The following is a 17353-nucleotide window of genomic DNA, read 5'->3' on the forward strand; positions in this document are numbered from 1 at the left end:
GCACGGTACCCGCTAGCTGGAAGCGGGCGGTGGTTTCTCCCATCTTAAAAAAACCTTTTTTGGACCCAGACAAACCTGAAAACTATCGGCCCATCTCCCTGCTTCCTTGGCCTACCAAAGTGTTAGAGGCTCACGTTAACAAAGCTCTCTCGGCTCACCTTGTCCAGGCTAACATCTTGGACCCCACCCAGAACGGGTTCCGTGCTGGTCACAGCACGGAGACCGCCCTTCTCTCCATGGCTGAACATCTCCGCACGGTGATGGATGCGGGGCAGACTGCGGCGCTCGTTTTATTAGATCTGAGCGCCGCGTTTGATACTGTCTCTCATCCCATCCTGTTGCATCGCCTGGAGGAGAGTGGCCTGGGTGGTTCTGCACTCCAGTGGTTCCGGTCCTTCCTTGACGATCGTTTCTTTAGCGTTGCCATGCCACCGTTCCAGTCCCAATCCCATCCTCTGAGACAGGGGGTGCCGCAAGGCTCCTCGCTGAGTCCCACGTTGTTTAATCTCTACGTGAGACCGCTGGCTGAGGTCGTCAAGCAATGGGACTTGACTATGGTCTCATATGCTGACGATACTCAGCTAGCGGTTTCCATCAGCGGGGACCCGGACCGGGATGCCCCCAGGTTTCAGAGTGTACTTAGGGCGGTGGCGAGCTGGATGAAGAACAACTGTCTCCAGCTCAACGCGAAGAAGACGGAGATCATGATCGTCGGTAGGAGGGCGGATCTTTGGGGGGACAGGTGGTGGCCTGCGGAGCTGGGGCCGGCCCCGCTTCCGGTCACTGAACTAAAGAACCTGGGAGTATGGATGGACCCTGTGCTTTCCTTCGAGGTCCACTCTAAGAAAACCGCGGCCTGTTGCTTCGGCATCTTACGGTCGTTGCGCCCCATTCTGAAGTTCTTTGACCACAGTACCAGGCAGCTGATAGTCCAGGCTACTGTGTTATCCCGCAAGGACTATGCAAGCTCTCTTTTGGTAGGCTCCAATTTGGCTGAGGTTGTTCGCCTCCAGCGTGTTCAGAACGCCGCGGCGAGAGCCATAGTGGGCTTACCCCGTACTAGCCCCGTTTCCAGCACACTGAGATCTCTGCATTGGCTGCCCGTCAGAGCCAGAATCCAGTTTAAAGTGCTGTGTCTGGCGTTCAAGATCCTGAGGGGAGAGGGTCCCCCAATCCTTGCGGACCTTTTGTCCTGGTATGTGCCCTCCCGGCCCCTGAGATCCTTGGGTCACGCTCTTACTGTGGTCCCTCGATTCAGGTTGTGTCGGGCTGGTGGCCGGTCCTTCCGGGTCAGAGCGGCTCAGCTCTGGAACTCCCTTCCGGTAGAGCTGCGGTTATTAGATGACCTTTTAGCTTTTCGTAAAGCTTTAAAGACCTTTTTGTTTTAATAAACTCGCCATCTGTGTCTTTTATCTGTTGTGTTTCCATGTAGGTGTTGCATATTACCTGACACGCGCCAGGACGCCCCTTAGCTGGGGCAGCTGTGCGCGTTACAAATGTATGTAACATAACATAACATAACATAACATAACTGGCATTTTTGTCACTGCCCCCATTTCTGGTCTCATTATCTTTTCTTCTTGCCCTTCTATTGAAGGGCAGGAAGGAAAGATGATGGGACCGGAAAACAAGCTATTGTTTATGCCTGGCATTCTCCTGGTGTTCCTCGTTCACCCCTTCACTTCTACCTTTTCTTGTTCGTCTTGACGTCTCTCTAACGTTATAGGAAACGAAAAGGATTTATAGAGCGCAAACAAATGCCCAAAGGTGTCAAGGCGCTGACAGCAATTATCCCTAAAGAAGGAAAAGAAGACGGAAATAAAAATTCCATGGTCTCAAGCCCCGTAGAATCCGCCGCGGTGCGGATGTTTCTGTGTGCGGGCGGGGCTGTGTCGGCCAACGGACGTGCGCAGCACTACGGAGGTAGTGCTCGCGACGGCCGTTGGCAGATTCACGCAACGACCAGGTTAAGGCCTTAGCCATACGAAATGGGGTGTGAGCCTGAAGACTGGAGATGGAACAGAGAAGGGAGTTCCATAGCTTGAATACGGCCACGGAAAAGGCTCTGGACTCCCCAACTTGCCTTTTAGTATTTAGGAACAATTACAAGATTTTGACTTGAGAATGGAAGCTGTCTGGAGGGAATATATCATTGAAACATGTCTTTAATATCTCCATGCCCCATGTTATGCAGTACCTTGTGAGCGATGCATAAAGTTTGAAGGTAACAGGTTTGTCACAGGTAGCCAATTGAGCTTCAGAATCTCTGCCAAAACTGATTGAGATTTAGGAATATCAAAAATCAATCTTGCCACCGCATTTTGGACCAGCTGCAGTTTGACTATTACAGTCTCGTTGATAGCCAGGTAGAGCGCATTGCAGTAGCCTAGCCAGGATGAGATCAGTGCCCCGGCCACTTGCTTACGTGCCGGGAGGGAAATGTAAGGATCTCTCCTTCTCCAGGTGCCCTTTCTCTTCCTTCCCTCGCACTTCTTCTTCCTGGTTTTTTCTGCTCTCTCGTATCTGTACTGCTGTTCCTCGTTTCCCTCTTGTTACCCCCACTGCGCTTCCCGCCCATTGAAGACGGATCACGAGGGCTTCAGGAGGAACCATGGCTGGTGACTGCGACCTCTGTGCTCTGTCCTTGTGTATGGACTTATTTATTTAAGTGATCAGTCTTTTAAAAACAAAAACCATTAAACTAATGACATTTATAATAGTACTACTGCATACTTATATAAACACGTAAAATCATTAGTAGCATTTTTACACGGTTGGGCTACAACATACTTCTATACATCAATTATTTAAAATTTTGTTTAAAATGGAGATTTGGGAGTTCTTGTCTTTGTGACAGATTATTGCGATCTCCACGGAGTTTCAGCCAATTTCCTTTAAATACACATTTAAAAGTTTCACCCCCCTGCACTGTTTAGTGATCTGATGGGCTGTTGTGGATGGATGTGATCATGTCTGTGATCCTTGAATACTAATCTAGTGGGCAGTAGCCCCTTTTGGAACATGGTCTTCTTGTCTGCTCAGTGGGCTAAAAATAGCTGGTATCAGAGCTTCCTGCCTGTTACCGACCCACTGGGTGTCTTAAGTTATCGCGTCGCCATCCCTAATCCCTGGCCAAGCAAGATCAGGCTGCAGATTTAGTAGGAATAGCACACCTGAGAGCACTAGTCCAAGTTAGGCTCCCATGCTGTGTGCTGCTGTAGAGACCCTAGTACTTGCAATTCTACTTCATTCCCTTTTCGGTGTCATTCTCTGCCATGCCAGCAGTAAACGTAAATGTATTTTCAGCTAAATAGTTGGGCACAGGTGCTTTTAGTCGGGTATGGTGAGATGTCTGTTGCATTTCAACAGGAATTTTTATCGACACACACTTTTCCCTTTCTGTTTTGAAAGTCTTTAACAATGTTGGTTGTATTACAAAATAACATGTTTTCTCTCACTCCGCATGTGTCTCCTTTCCATTGCCCCGTTAGGCCCTCTCATGCACCCTGCTTGTCATATAATGCATTTTAACATTATAACTCAGCTCCATTCATGGAAAATCTACGGCTCACCCCCTCCAATCTTACTGCCCAAGCCACGCTCCTGCCTGCCAGTGTCTCATTATTACCGATTTACTTCAGTGTCAATGAGGTGTTTGCTGGTTTACATGTGAGTGTCTTTTAGCCTGTGTGTTTGTTTATGTGTGCATGTTTGTGTGCGACTATTTGAATATCTGTTTGTGGGTGTTAGTTTGTTTCTATTTGTATTTACGTGTTTGTGTGCACCATTGTGGGTAGTTAGGTGTCTGTATGTTCATGTTTGGTGTGTGTTTGTGGGTCTGTGCATCTCTTTGTATGTGTATTTCTTTGTGGGAGCACTCTTTTGTGTCTTTATCAAGCAATCAATCAGTATACTTGTAAAGCGCACTACATACCCGTGAGGGTCTCAAGGCGCTGGGGGGGGACGCTGCTACTGATCCAGAGCCAGGTCTTGAGAATTCTTCTGAAGGCCAGTAGGTCTTGGGTCTGCCGTAGGTTGGTGGGGAGGATGTTCCAGGTCTTGGCGGCGAGGTGGGAGAAGGATCTGTCTCCGGCTGTTGTTCTTAAAATGCGGGGGACAGCGGCGAGGGCGAGGTCGGCAGAGCGGAGCTTGCGGGTGGGGGTGTAGAAGCTGAGTCGTCTGTTGAGGTACGCTGGGCCGGTGTCGTGGAGGGCTATCAATGTGCTTAACCTCTTCCTTAGAAGATAGAAATTCTCTTTTAATGAGATATTGCCTATGCCTGCCCTATACATTAAAACACACAATAAATTACATTAGCACACCCAATTTTTTATGTATTCACAGTCAATTATTAGGATAAGATTTTCAGTGTAAAAACTGTACTTGTAAATCATTATTTTTCTCACAAACACAGATTGTTTATCCTCCACTTCTACTTTCAAACACAATGCGTAAACTACAGGCGTAGCTTTCATTAGTGCAGCAGGTGCAGTGGCACCAAGGCCCACTGAACTCTAATTATTGCTGTATTTCATAGTTTAACATGGGCCAAAGAGGGAATTTCTTTCTTGGACTAGAGCCCCTGACACACTGGCTCCTGCTGTAACTTAGCCTTGCTGGAGAACGTTATTTGCGAGAGGGTTGCTGTATGGAAGAGTAAAGACTCGTTGGATATTGCTCTACTCGTGAAATACACCTGCTTTAGAGTTGGAAATGATTATCAGCCCCGTCAGTGGCAGGAAGTTCCATCGGGGAGCATGGCAGTGCCTAACAGGACTGAATGTGAACACAGCTAAGTACAGGAGGCTGCTCTGGGCATTACAGGTGCCTGTATTCTAGGTCTTGTCATGACTTTTGGACAACTTAACTAGATATGGTGATCTCCTGTATGTGCTGCAAGTACATAATATTAAGGCGTTAAGAGCCCAGTTCCTTGGGGAAGTTTACTTGCGAGCCATAGCGACTCGAAGGGGGAGCAGCCATAAAGACAAGCCCCAGGGCAGTCCGGAGGTCAGCCACGGTGTACCCTCTTATGCCCTCATTACTTCTTTGGTTTCTATGGGAAATATGATTTTGAGAAATACAGAGAATCTATTTACTTTAATGCTGAAAACTGCCAACTTTTCTATGAGTACATTTGGGAGAAATTAGGAATTACCAGGTGAATTGAGGCATTATATCACAAAACGTGTAATACTCAAATATATATATATATATATATATTCCCTAATGGCAGTCTCCAAATAGCCCAACAGGTATCTCCAGTATGCGCCAGGGAGCTGCGTTGCAGACAGGTGTTCAGAGGCCACGCCCCTTTTTACACCTCTCTGCAACGCATCTCTGTGGTGCTTACTGGAGGTACCTAGTGCGCTAGTTTGACCCTAGGGATCCTTAGGATTGAAGGGGACTTAATCTCTCAATGTAGAACAGTGACAGGGTGCGTTTGCACAGTGGTGAAGGGAGGGGATGGGGCCTGACGTGATGTGTGCCCTGAGGCGCGTTTTAAGTTGGGGAAAAAATTCAACTTCAAACCTGAGGGACCATGGGGGCCAAGTAGTCCACCAGGTGCTTCCAGGAAGCGCTACTGCTCTGTGTTGCAGAGAGGTGGTGCATGCCGTGCCCCTTTTTACATCTCTCTGCTACGCAGCTCTGTGGCGCTTACTGGATCTACTACGAATTCCGATTTACTCACCTGTTGTCAGGAGAGACCTCAGTGCTGCATCTTTGATCCAAGTACTAAACCTCAAAAGTAATACTAACCACACTTACCATTAACTTGAATTTCCTTCGATAGGCTAACATTGACTGGTTTCACTTGGAAATTCTTCTAAGTGTGGAGTTTTGCAACTTTAAAATCTTCACCTAAATTCATCCGAACAACAAATTCCGATTTACTCACCTGTTATCAGGTGAGAACACAATGCTGCATCTTTTAGCCCAGCACTGACCCTGAAAAGTAATTCTAACCATACATACCAGTAACTTGTATTTCCTTCCATAGGAATCCATTGTCTGGTTTTCACCAGAAAAGTTTCAAAGTGTCTATTTTCACAAACTAAAAATATTCCTTAAAAATCGCCTGTATGTCAAACGCATTCTTTCAACTGTTTACAGGAGATGCACCAGTGCTGGATCCAGGATCCACCACTGAGTAAGAAAAAGTAATGATAACACTACTTACCTGCTAAGTGAATTTCCTTCCAAAGGGTAACATTGAGGGGTTTTATTTGGAAAAGTTTCTAAGTGTGGAGTTTTGGAACTTTAAAATATTCTTATAAAATCAGCAGAACTATGAATTCCGATTTACTCACCTGTTATCAGGAGAGAACCCAGTGCTGCATCTTTTAGCTCAGCACTGACCCTGAAAAGTAATTCTAACCATACATACCAGTAACTTGTATTTCCTTCCATAAGAATCCATTGTCTGGTTTTCACCAGAAAAGTTTCTAATGTCTATTTTCACAAACTAAAAGTATTCTTTAAATATCGCCTGCATGACTTAAACACATTCTTTCAACTGTTTACAGGAGATGCACCAGTGCTGGAACCAGGATCCACCACCGAGTAAGAAAAAGTGAGTATAGCACTACTTACCTGCTAAAGGAATTTCCTGCTATAGGATAACATTGGTGATTCTATGTCAAAATATTTGTGTCAACTTTTAAAATACATTAATATTCCTTAAAAATCACTACTGTAACTAAAACACTTTTACTCACCCGTTTACAGGAGATGTCCAAGGACTGAATCTAGGATCCAGTCCAGTGGTTAGAAAAGTAATCCATAAAGTAACTAATTGCAATTAACTAGAAATTCACATTGAGGTCAATGTTGCATTGTGTTTGAAATTGTGTTGCCCATTGCAACAACTGTAACTACTGTACTTAAAAGTCTATTGCCTATTTGCAAAGTATTTAAACTAAAGTAATTCATTCTAAGAAAGTATATTTTGTAATGTAATCTAAAATGTAATTGTAATGCTTTTAAAAAAAATATCTAAAAATAAATTGTTTAAAAAATGTAGTAAATCAGTTTAAAAAAATAAATATAACAATTAATAAATTTAAAAATTGTCATTTACAAAACCTTCGAAATTCACTGAAAAAGCTATAGGTTTCAGGCCTGATATAGTCAGGAATTAGCATTTAAAAAACCTTAAAAATTCACTGAAAAAACCATAGGTTTTAGGGGTGTTGTAGTTAGCTGAATATTTCACTCGTACAAAACCATTGAAATTCCTCCGATATAGTTAGTTGTACTCACTATATCTTGCGCGCCCGCTATCCACTGCTGATGATGTCACATATTACATCATTGATTACATGGTCAGTGACATCACTGATGACATCATCCACGTGACAATCAGATACACTACATTATACACTAGTATAACCTTTCATCACACACTGTAAAATACAGAGTACCATATTTGAATCCATTGACACACCAATACAAGTTTCTAAAAACCCACTCACTGATTCCTAGATCTATACACACATTTAACCATTTTCCTATAGATACACTCATACATGCAGTCAATGATCAATAGAACACTATCAAATATACTTATACACCTATCTCGACATTACACACCAGCACACATCCTAGACACTTATGAAGTCATCCTACTCACTTATGCAAACAATGGATCATACTTACATTTACTCAGCTACACACTAATACAAATACCACTTTATCTATTCATATAGATAGTAACTCATACTTAGTTTGTTATAAAATCACTATTAGAAGTATACAGTTATCCATACAGTCACGCATACAATCACTGAGTCTTATGTATACTTATTTATGAACAACAACTGACACATACACTGACTTTTACTTTTTTTACTTTGTTGGACATGTACCATTGAAAGATATATTTGCTCATCACCACACCCATAAAGATATTCACTCACCCAAACAACTGTTATAACATGTAGTTTTAACTTCATATACCTACTGAATCAACTATTCACACATCATTGGGCAGTCACACACCCTCCACTGAACCACATACACATTCACTCTCCCATACAAATACACAGTAAACTAATCAATAACTAATTTAGAGTTTCAAATAGCTAGTTACCAACTGGAGAAGCAGTTTACACAACAACTGACAAAGTGATACAGATGTTCACACAGTTTAGTCACTATCAAATATATGTAGTGAGACACTTTAAATTAATCAAGTAAACAGTCAATCACACTGCTACTAAATCCTCGATCCAGATATTTATATTTATATTTATATATCCACTCATTCTTCAATGCATATAATACATATTTAAATAACGAATCAAACCACATTCACGGATGATGTCATCAGTGATGTCATCAGTGATGTCATTTGAGATGTCATCAGTGATGTCACTGACCATGTCATGAATGATGTAATATGTGACATCATCAGCAGTGGATTGGGGGCGCACAAATTATAGTGAGTACAACGAACTATATCGGAGGAATGTCAATGGTTTGTTATGAGTGAAATGTCCAGCTAACTATAACACTCCTAAAAGCTATGGTTTTTTCAGTGAATTTCTAAGGTTTTTTAAATGCTAATTCCTATAGGAGTGTAGGATTAAGGCTTCTTTTTAATGGATCAGGTCACCCTCAACCCAGGATCACGAGATATATATATATATTCCTTCGATACCTCTCACCACCTTTCTTTTCCCAGTGGAAGCCACGGCACGACAGCAGATAGGTTATCTAAATTATTTTATTTTTAAAACACCATGTGCAAAAACGTGCAAGAATAGGACGGCCTACGCGTTTCGGCTACAATTAACCTTCAACTGGACCATAGAGTCCCAGGCGTCTAGTAAATTTATAAAAAGTGCTCAGTGGTAGTACCCTTCTTTGTGTTCATTAAACACTAGACTGTTAACCTCATTTACAAACTATGGCTCAATACAATCGCCATTTTGTTTTTCTTCCATTCCTGTGAAGTACTCTTAAAGTGCTCCGTGCGAGATGATGATATCATTTCCTCATTCATGGCAGTAAGTTATTCTGTCACAACAATTATTTACAATCTATAAATAATTTATTCTACAAGGCCTTATAGAGTTGTCTCTAATAATAATAAGTCATAAATTATGTATACATTTCATTGTAAAGTACTTTTTCTTGAGATGGACATAACGTGACTTACTACTCATTTTCTACATATTTACAACCCTGTTATTTACAATTATTTATAATTTCTAGTCATTATGTTGTTGTAATATGTCTCATTGCGGAAACCCATTCTTGCCAAGACCATTCGGTTGTATTGAATTCTATGTTAGATATATTCTCATATACATGTCCTTAATCCTCCAATGTTTGGTTTATCTGAGATGCTGCTATATTGTGGCCCTCATGGTCAAGTACCAGGTCCCAGTTGCGGATTGCAACTCCAATATGGTGGTGTATGCAATTAAATGCCCATGTGGGCTGGTGTATGTGGGGAAAACCACTAGTAAAGTCAAGACACGAGTGACAGAGCACAAGAGTATGATTAGGACACAGAATTTAAAATCCAATTTAGCTGTACATTGGAAGGACAGACAACATACCATTCCGCAATTACGTTACACAGTGTTAGAAAAAATTGAAGAAAAAGATCATGTCGATGTCAACAGACATTTATCACAAAGAGAAACGTTTTGGATACGGTATCTTAATACGTTGGAACCTTGTGGTCTGAATGACAAAATTGAAATGATTTGCTTTTTGTAAATTGTAAATAGTAAAGTGCCTGTTGTAAATGATTTCACACATAACATCTGTATGGAAAGGAAAAATTCATTAGTAATGTGTATATAGTATTTTAATGATTATAATTATGGTGGTTATTACATTACAAAAGTGAATAAACAATTGCATTGGGGAACACCCAATACAATATCACAGATCTGAGTACTGATAGGGCATACACTGAGATAGCATGCTTTTACTACATACCAATTAGAAAACACCAAACACATATGTTTTCGATTCGATGGGTTTTCGTTGGTCATTTTTCGAAGGTGCAGTCATTAGTTTGTTTATTATTACCAGTGGAGTAGCACTGCAGGAACTAGCATGCCAGTGAGGACTTATAATAAACCAGACAGAAGCACTAGGTTAAGATGGCGGCAGCATATTAGGAAACGGGAAGTCCGTTTTCTATATCTATCACAACACGCGTCACACGCTAGAGCAAGGCGAGATGGCGAGCCGAGTGCGACTACCGGCAGGAGCAGTGTAGCGGGCCAGCGTTTGGAACGTTAATATTGAAGTCCCAAGGTATGGAGGCAGAGTTGGCATTAGTTAAATGCATAAGGTTAAAATTCAGAAAGAACGAGTGAAGTAATGGTAGTGTGGGGGTCTTTTACAGCGGATGCCATTTACGACGTCTCTTGAGGCAAGAGTGGTGCTACGGAATAGAGAAAGAATATATGCTCCGGACAACAACTAAGGTAGAGAGAGCCTTTATGATATATTTAACATGTGGTAATTCAAACAGAGAGAGGAATCTTAAATTGGTTTTGATTATGACGCTTTTTGTTACAGGCAACCTTGACATATTTTTACACAGGTTAGTGAGGCATGGTTATTGACATACTAGGTGTGGTTTTTTGGTACACAACGGTATCAGACACATTGATATTTAGTGAGCACGATAAGGGAGGTGGTTCAGAATTGTTGATTCACTTTTAACAACCACGATAATATGGTTAAATTCACGAGATTGGTGTTTCTGGTATGGGGATATCCCTATACAGGCAGAGGAAGATAGACATACAGTGTTTATTGTATATTATTACAGCATTCCCCTGATGAGGGTAATTTTACCGAAATGCATTGGGAAAGAAGTGTAAATATGAAGGATTCATGAAGTAATGAACCAAAAATATTCTGCAACAAGAATTGAAAAAAGAATAAAGAAGAAAACAAGAAGAAACATACAAGAGATTGTTTCTTACTGTTTGTTGTTGTCATATTAGTCTCTTATATGTTAATAATGATCATGTAGACACATAACAAGTAATGTTACGTTGAAATGAGATATCAGTTAAGCACCTGAGGGGCAAGTGAACAGTGCATCTTTAACAAACAGGTTTTGTTTGTCTTGCATATTACGTTACAACTGACAGGAGCCAGTCAGTTTTTAAAGACAGCACCAAAACGAAATAGAGCAATTGGTAAAAAGACAGTGAATATAAAAGAAAAAGAGGAGTGTGCGGGTTATCCAGTTCATAAAAGTACCAGGTCCCACATTCCTCTTCTTATGGTTAATTCTATATACAGTTAATTCAGATTCTTTCCATTAGATTCTAATATACAAGTTATGTACCCAGAGTTTATATCCACTTTTCGGGTTTCCCATGTCTGGTCTTTTCATGAGGATATCTCCTGCACATATGCACTTGTCTACAGATTTCCAGGGAGGAAAGGAATTCTATTTATACCCTATACACAGCTATATACGAAAGGTCATTCTATTTCAGATTTTTGAGCTGAGACTATTCAGGTTTATTTACACAGTCTTGATATCCTGATCTTATTTACAAATGTACATACAGTTCAGCATCCAGGTTATGTCCATGTGGGTATTCTGTACCCATCCCCAAAATCATCCTAGACTCCATTTTCCGAAGTTTCAATGTACGATCGCCTCCTCTTTCTAATGGTTTTATGATTCTAATCCCAGAATATTTCAATTTACTGCAATCGTTTTGATGGAATTCATGAAAATGTTTGGCCATTGGGTAGTTTGGGTCTTTGTTTTTTATTGCACGGAGATGTTGCAGAATCCGTAATTTTAATTTGTTAATGGTACTCCCTATATAGTACTTTCCACAAGGACATGTCAACCTGTATATCACACATTTTGATTCACACGTGATGTGATCCTTAATTTTCTTAGTTCTCCCATTCTGTAATTTGTATTCTGTGATGTTAGAACCCTGTTCGCAAGCTTTACACTTGGAGCATTTCCAAAAACCTGGTGTCGTCAGCCATGTTGTCTTTTTTGGTGGTTGGATTTCCAGGTGACTCTGAGTTAGGATATCGCGTAGAGATGCTGTTTTTCTATGTGTTATACTTTGAAAAGATGTTAGGTTTTCCTTCAGAGTTTCATCCAGTAACAGAATCTCCCAGTTCTTCCTTATCACCTTCTTCAGCTCCTTACTTTGGTTGTTGAAATCCATGATCAAACGTGTTGTACCCTCTGTTTCTGTTGTGTTCTCTCAATTCAATTCTCAATTCAATTCATTTTATTATGATTTGGAATTCCAAAGAATTCCACATAACATTACAATAAAACATTAATTCATAAAAAAAAGTATTAAAAACCCATGAGGTTACACCCTGTAATAATCCTACATTACACACAGTACATAATACATTTTTCATTAGACCCCTAACTTTAGTCACGAATAAATACTAAAATAAACAATTTTCCTAAAATTACCTCCTCCCTAAAGGGACTAATCTCTGAGGATCATTAAATACGTCACTTCGAGGGACAAAAATCTTCTAATCATTATCTAGTGAGGAACATTATTGGCTGACTCCCTAATTTGATGAAGCTATCTAATCTAATCTACAAATACATTTGGACAACGCATGGATAAGAAATTATGTATAGTTCATCCAATGTACGTTTAACGATATTCGAAAAATAGTAATTAATATCTTGTTTTTAAAATCATATTTTTGGGAGATGAATTTTAAATGAAGATATCGGCCGGTTTTTATAAAATACCATGTAAAGTGCCCATGCATTTTACATTGTGCTGATGCAATAAAACCTTAATCTTTATCCAGGGCTTATACATGATTCGACACTTTTGGTTTTAGCCCAAGATTAATAAACTCAGCTACATTTATACAAATGTTAACAAATATACAGGCAGCAGATTAAGAAAAGGCAAGAGCAATTAAAACATTTCTTAAGTCAAGGACAGAGAACAGTGTTAACAACGGATGATTTTGTAAAGTGCTACTGAGAGTGCAAATATATCAAGATAAAGTGCTAGTGCATAGATGCCCTAATCCTGGACAGAGCCCAGAGTGATTATCTTGCATCAATATAACCAAAATAACTCAAAAGCTGCACAAGAAAGCAAACAGGATTATTAAACACACTAATAAATAATTGTTACTTATCGTATGTTTCACGAGTTAAAAAAGCTTAAAGTACTCAAAAATACTAAAACAAGGGAGATTATACAAGGTACTACATAATCCACTGATCACCCTACTTATTGGCTTCTAATATACATTTTAAAATTCTTTGAAAAAACTGAAAATCTTAAAACATATCTGTTCTGACGGAGGGTGCAGAAGAAAGTTGCGTGCCTGTTCTGCTGTTGAAATATTATATTGTAAAAAACCATGCCTTAGAAATTTGCGTCGTATTGAACTAAGTGCTGGGCACACAATCAAAACATGATTAAAATCTTGGATACCACCATTGCATAAATCACAAAGTCTTTCATTTTTGGGGATACCTTCCCAAGTTCCTGTTACTATCCTCAACGGCAACAAATTCATTCTGGAGAGTAGAATCACTCTGCGTACACCATGATTCAGGTTCCAAAGAACATACGGCTGAGGATTTTTAATAATTGAGCTCTCCGCTATGCAGTCCAGTCTGCCATTCCCTCTGCATATTTTCAAATCTCTTTCTCGTGAGATCACATATATGGATTTTTTAATTAATTGCTTTAACGCTATTTTGTTTAAAACTGCTGCCCCTACTAAGTCCAAAACAAAAATGCTTAACGCTTTTAAGTAGTTTCTAAAAATTACACTTTTACACAATAAATATTAAAAATGTCCTTGTGCAATGCTATCCTTAACAGGTTTTCTTGACCATTTATCAAAGCGTTACACCACCTTAAAGTCCCTGCCAATGACAAACCATACGTTGAGAGAAGGCCAAATTCGAGCCTAAGAGCCGCAATTAATGCAGCATTACTCAGGTTACATATTTGACGCCAAATTTTACCTTCCACTTTCTCAAACTTAGCCCACTCACATTCGTCAATTGTTTCATATGCGTAATTCAGGGTCGGCGGAATCTTTATTTTGTACACTGCAATACTATGTGAAAAATGTATTTTCCCGCATTGCTTGAGCAAGCGGTTAATTGCCTGTTTCTGTTGTGTTCTCATTTGTCGTCCTGGCTGCATCCGCCGCAGGGATTAAGAGATCCGATCGTTGTTTCAGGTTCATCCTAGATATTGCCATTAGGATTACTTCCAAAGGATATCCTCTTTCCAGAAATCGACTACTCATCCCCTCGATTTCCAGTTTCAAGTCCTCCATCTCTGAACAATTTCTTTTAGATCTAAGCATCTGACCGTAAGGTATACTCCATTTTAGTTTCACTGGATGGCCACTGTTAGCATGAAGAATCCTATTACAGGATTTCGGTTTCCGATGCATTTTAGTGCACAGTCTCTTGTTTTTAATGAAGACCTCCACATCTAGAAAAATTATACTGGTCTCGCTTATAGATGATGTGAAATGGAGGTTATAATCATTTTCTTCCAGAGAGTCGATGAAATTATGTAAGTCTTCGCGACTTCCGTCCCATATGACGAATAAATTGTCGATGAATCAACACCATGTTTTTATTTTCGAGTGATTTTTGTTTTCTTCCTCCACGACTTTGGTTTCCCAGAGAGCCATCATAAAGTGTGCATAAGTTAGGGCGAAAGATGTCCCCATCGCCGTGCCTTGTTTTTGTAAATACAGGCTACCAAGGAAGGAGAAAATATTATGTTCAAGACAGTAGGTCAAAATGTCGATTAGCATGGCTGAGTGTTCAAGGTGACTGATCGATCTTTTTTCCAGAAATTTCTTGATGGCTCTTATTATGTCTTCATGACGTATCGAGGTGTAGAGTGATGTTACGTCTATTGTGGTCATCAAGTATCCCGGGTTCCACTCAATTTTAGATATTTTGTTTCGAAAGTCCATGGTATCTCTCAGATACGAACGGAGCACTGTTACGTAATTCATGAGGAAGATGTCAATAAATCTTGAGGTTGTTTCCAAAAGCGATCCTATGGAACTCACTATCGGTCTAGCAGGTGGTCTCTCAATTGATTTATGAACTTTCGGCAGAAAGTAGATAGTAGCTATGATCGGATTGTCTGTTTTCAAGTAGCAATATTCATCAAAATCAATTTGGACTCTTTCTTTCCATCCCAGCAAGTGTGTATGGTATTCATTCGTTCATTCTTCCATCGGGTTGTTGGCCAATAGCTCATAATGATCTTGATTCTCCAACTGTCGCACTTGCCTCATTTATATAATCGGTAAAATTTTGGACCACAATGTTTCCTCCTTTATCCGAGGATTTGATTATAATTGTAGGATAATTTTTGAGTTCTGTGATTGCCTGATATTCTTTTGGCGAGAGTTTCCACGTTTTTTTATTGTTGTTATTATTCCAATCCATGTTCTTATTAGCGATGGATCTGCTTGACATCTTGGTAACTTCTTCTACCATTATTTCATGGAATAGGTCAATTTTATTCCCGGGTGGCATCTGTGGACAGAACCTGGACTGTTTTCTTAGTCCACTTTCACCTCCTATGTTTGTTGTCAGTCCAACAGTGTTACAGAAGTCAATATCTGATGTGAACGAATCTTGACTTATCTCCATGTTTGATGATTCATCCTCTCTCAAAGATTTTAATGCTCTGAGTGCTGGTAGATCTTTTTGGGCAATTAAGGATGGATTTGTTTCTTCTGATTGACAGGCATTAGGTTGAGGTTTCTTCTCCGCAAAGTATTTTTTAAGTTTAATTTTCCTACAAAAGTTGTAGAGATCAATCCGTACATTGGGGATATCCATATCCTTGTTGGGGCAGTAGGAAAGTCCTCGATTCCATCGTTTGATTTGAACGTCCGTTAGTTGTTTGTCGGATATGTTTAGGACCAAATTTTTATCTTGATTTATTCTGCTTTTTTTTAGGATTATTTTTGCTTTCCTTTTCCTCTCTTTGGTTTTGCTCCTTCTTCTGGTTTTGGTTGTCCTCTCCCTCACGTGTTGATTCTGCCTCTTGCTCTTTGTCGCGTTATCATTTGCGCCAATTGTATCTCCCCGCGAAAATCCATTGGAGTTGTTACTGTGTCCTCATCAGCTGAGCTGATTTCTGAACTGTCTATTATATCGGAATTTACTGTTCCAGCGTACTTGTCCATCACAATTCTACTTCTAAGAGTGTCGTACTTGCGGGCAAACGTGTATATGCACCAGTTTGCATAATCCATCCGGTCCATCGTGAATTTGTTTGCTTTTCGTTTCTCTACCTCCGTCTCATGTTTGTTCAATTTTTTCTCCATATTTTCAATTAATTCCTTGTTTTCTTCAGATACCGGGATTTTCGCTAACTCTTGTTCCAGTGATTGGATTATGGTCGTAATTTTCTCCAATTTCCTCTGAGCGTGTATGATTAATGTCCTCTTGAGTTTAAATGAACACTCATTGGTGTTCTGTTGCCATAATCTTATCAAATCCGGGTCTAGATCATTCAATGTGGGCATGATGAGTATCCGTAGCACTCTAGGGACTCTTTTATCTCTATATATTTTTCTAATGTCGTTTTTTCCCACCATTTGTTAATTTCCAAGATCCCGTTTTGTTGTAAATCTCTTAGGACATTTACTATTGTTCTGTTATCTTTTTCTTTTCATTTTCCTCCTGCTGTTCCTCTTGTATTTGTGCTAGTTGAGGGAGTTGTTTCATCATCATTGAGTAGTTCACTCGCCCTTAGTTGGCGATTCCTGGTTTTATCTGCCATCTATGTAAATGAGGTTATAATTTTCACAGTTTCTTGTCTGTAATTGCTTTGGTGTTTTATTTATTTTATTTCAGGATTCTGTCGTCTGCTCTCAGATTAGTTCAGAATCCCATTGACCTGCTGCTCCTCTTACTCCCCACGTTCGAGGAATCACAATATACCATACTGTTTCTTTAATGCTCAATCCCTCTCATTTAGCTTCTACCGGGTTTCTTGCAGAGACAGCTTTTGCCTGTAATTTAGGAGTCGAGAACGCAATGTGTTGTCTCGTATCATTCGTCTTTTGGAAAGCGTCTTATTTTCTTTGCCCCTTTCGCGATGACACAATGCTCGGCTACTCTTCCTGGCGGTTTGTGATCGAGTAGGCAGTCGCGGGCCACTGCTCCTCATACGCCGCTTCCGCCACGCTACTGAGTTGCACAGACACCACTCACCACCCGCCTCGCTCACTCACCGCCGGGTCTTTTCCGCTCAGACTCCAGGCATCCGTTTTCTCTAGTTTGTTTGGATGCGTTTAAACACGGCAGATGATAGAGGCGTCGATCATCTTG

This window comes from Lissotriton helveticus, chromosome 1_2 (assembly GCF_964261635.1).
Source record: "Lissotriton helveticus chromosome 1_2, aLisHel1.1, whole genome shotgun sequence".
NCBI lineage: Eukaryota > Metazoa > Chordata > Amphibia > Caudata > Salamandridae > Lissotriton > Lissotriton helveticus.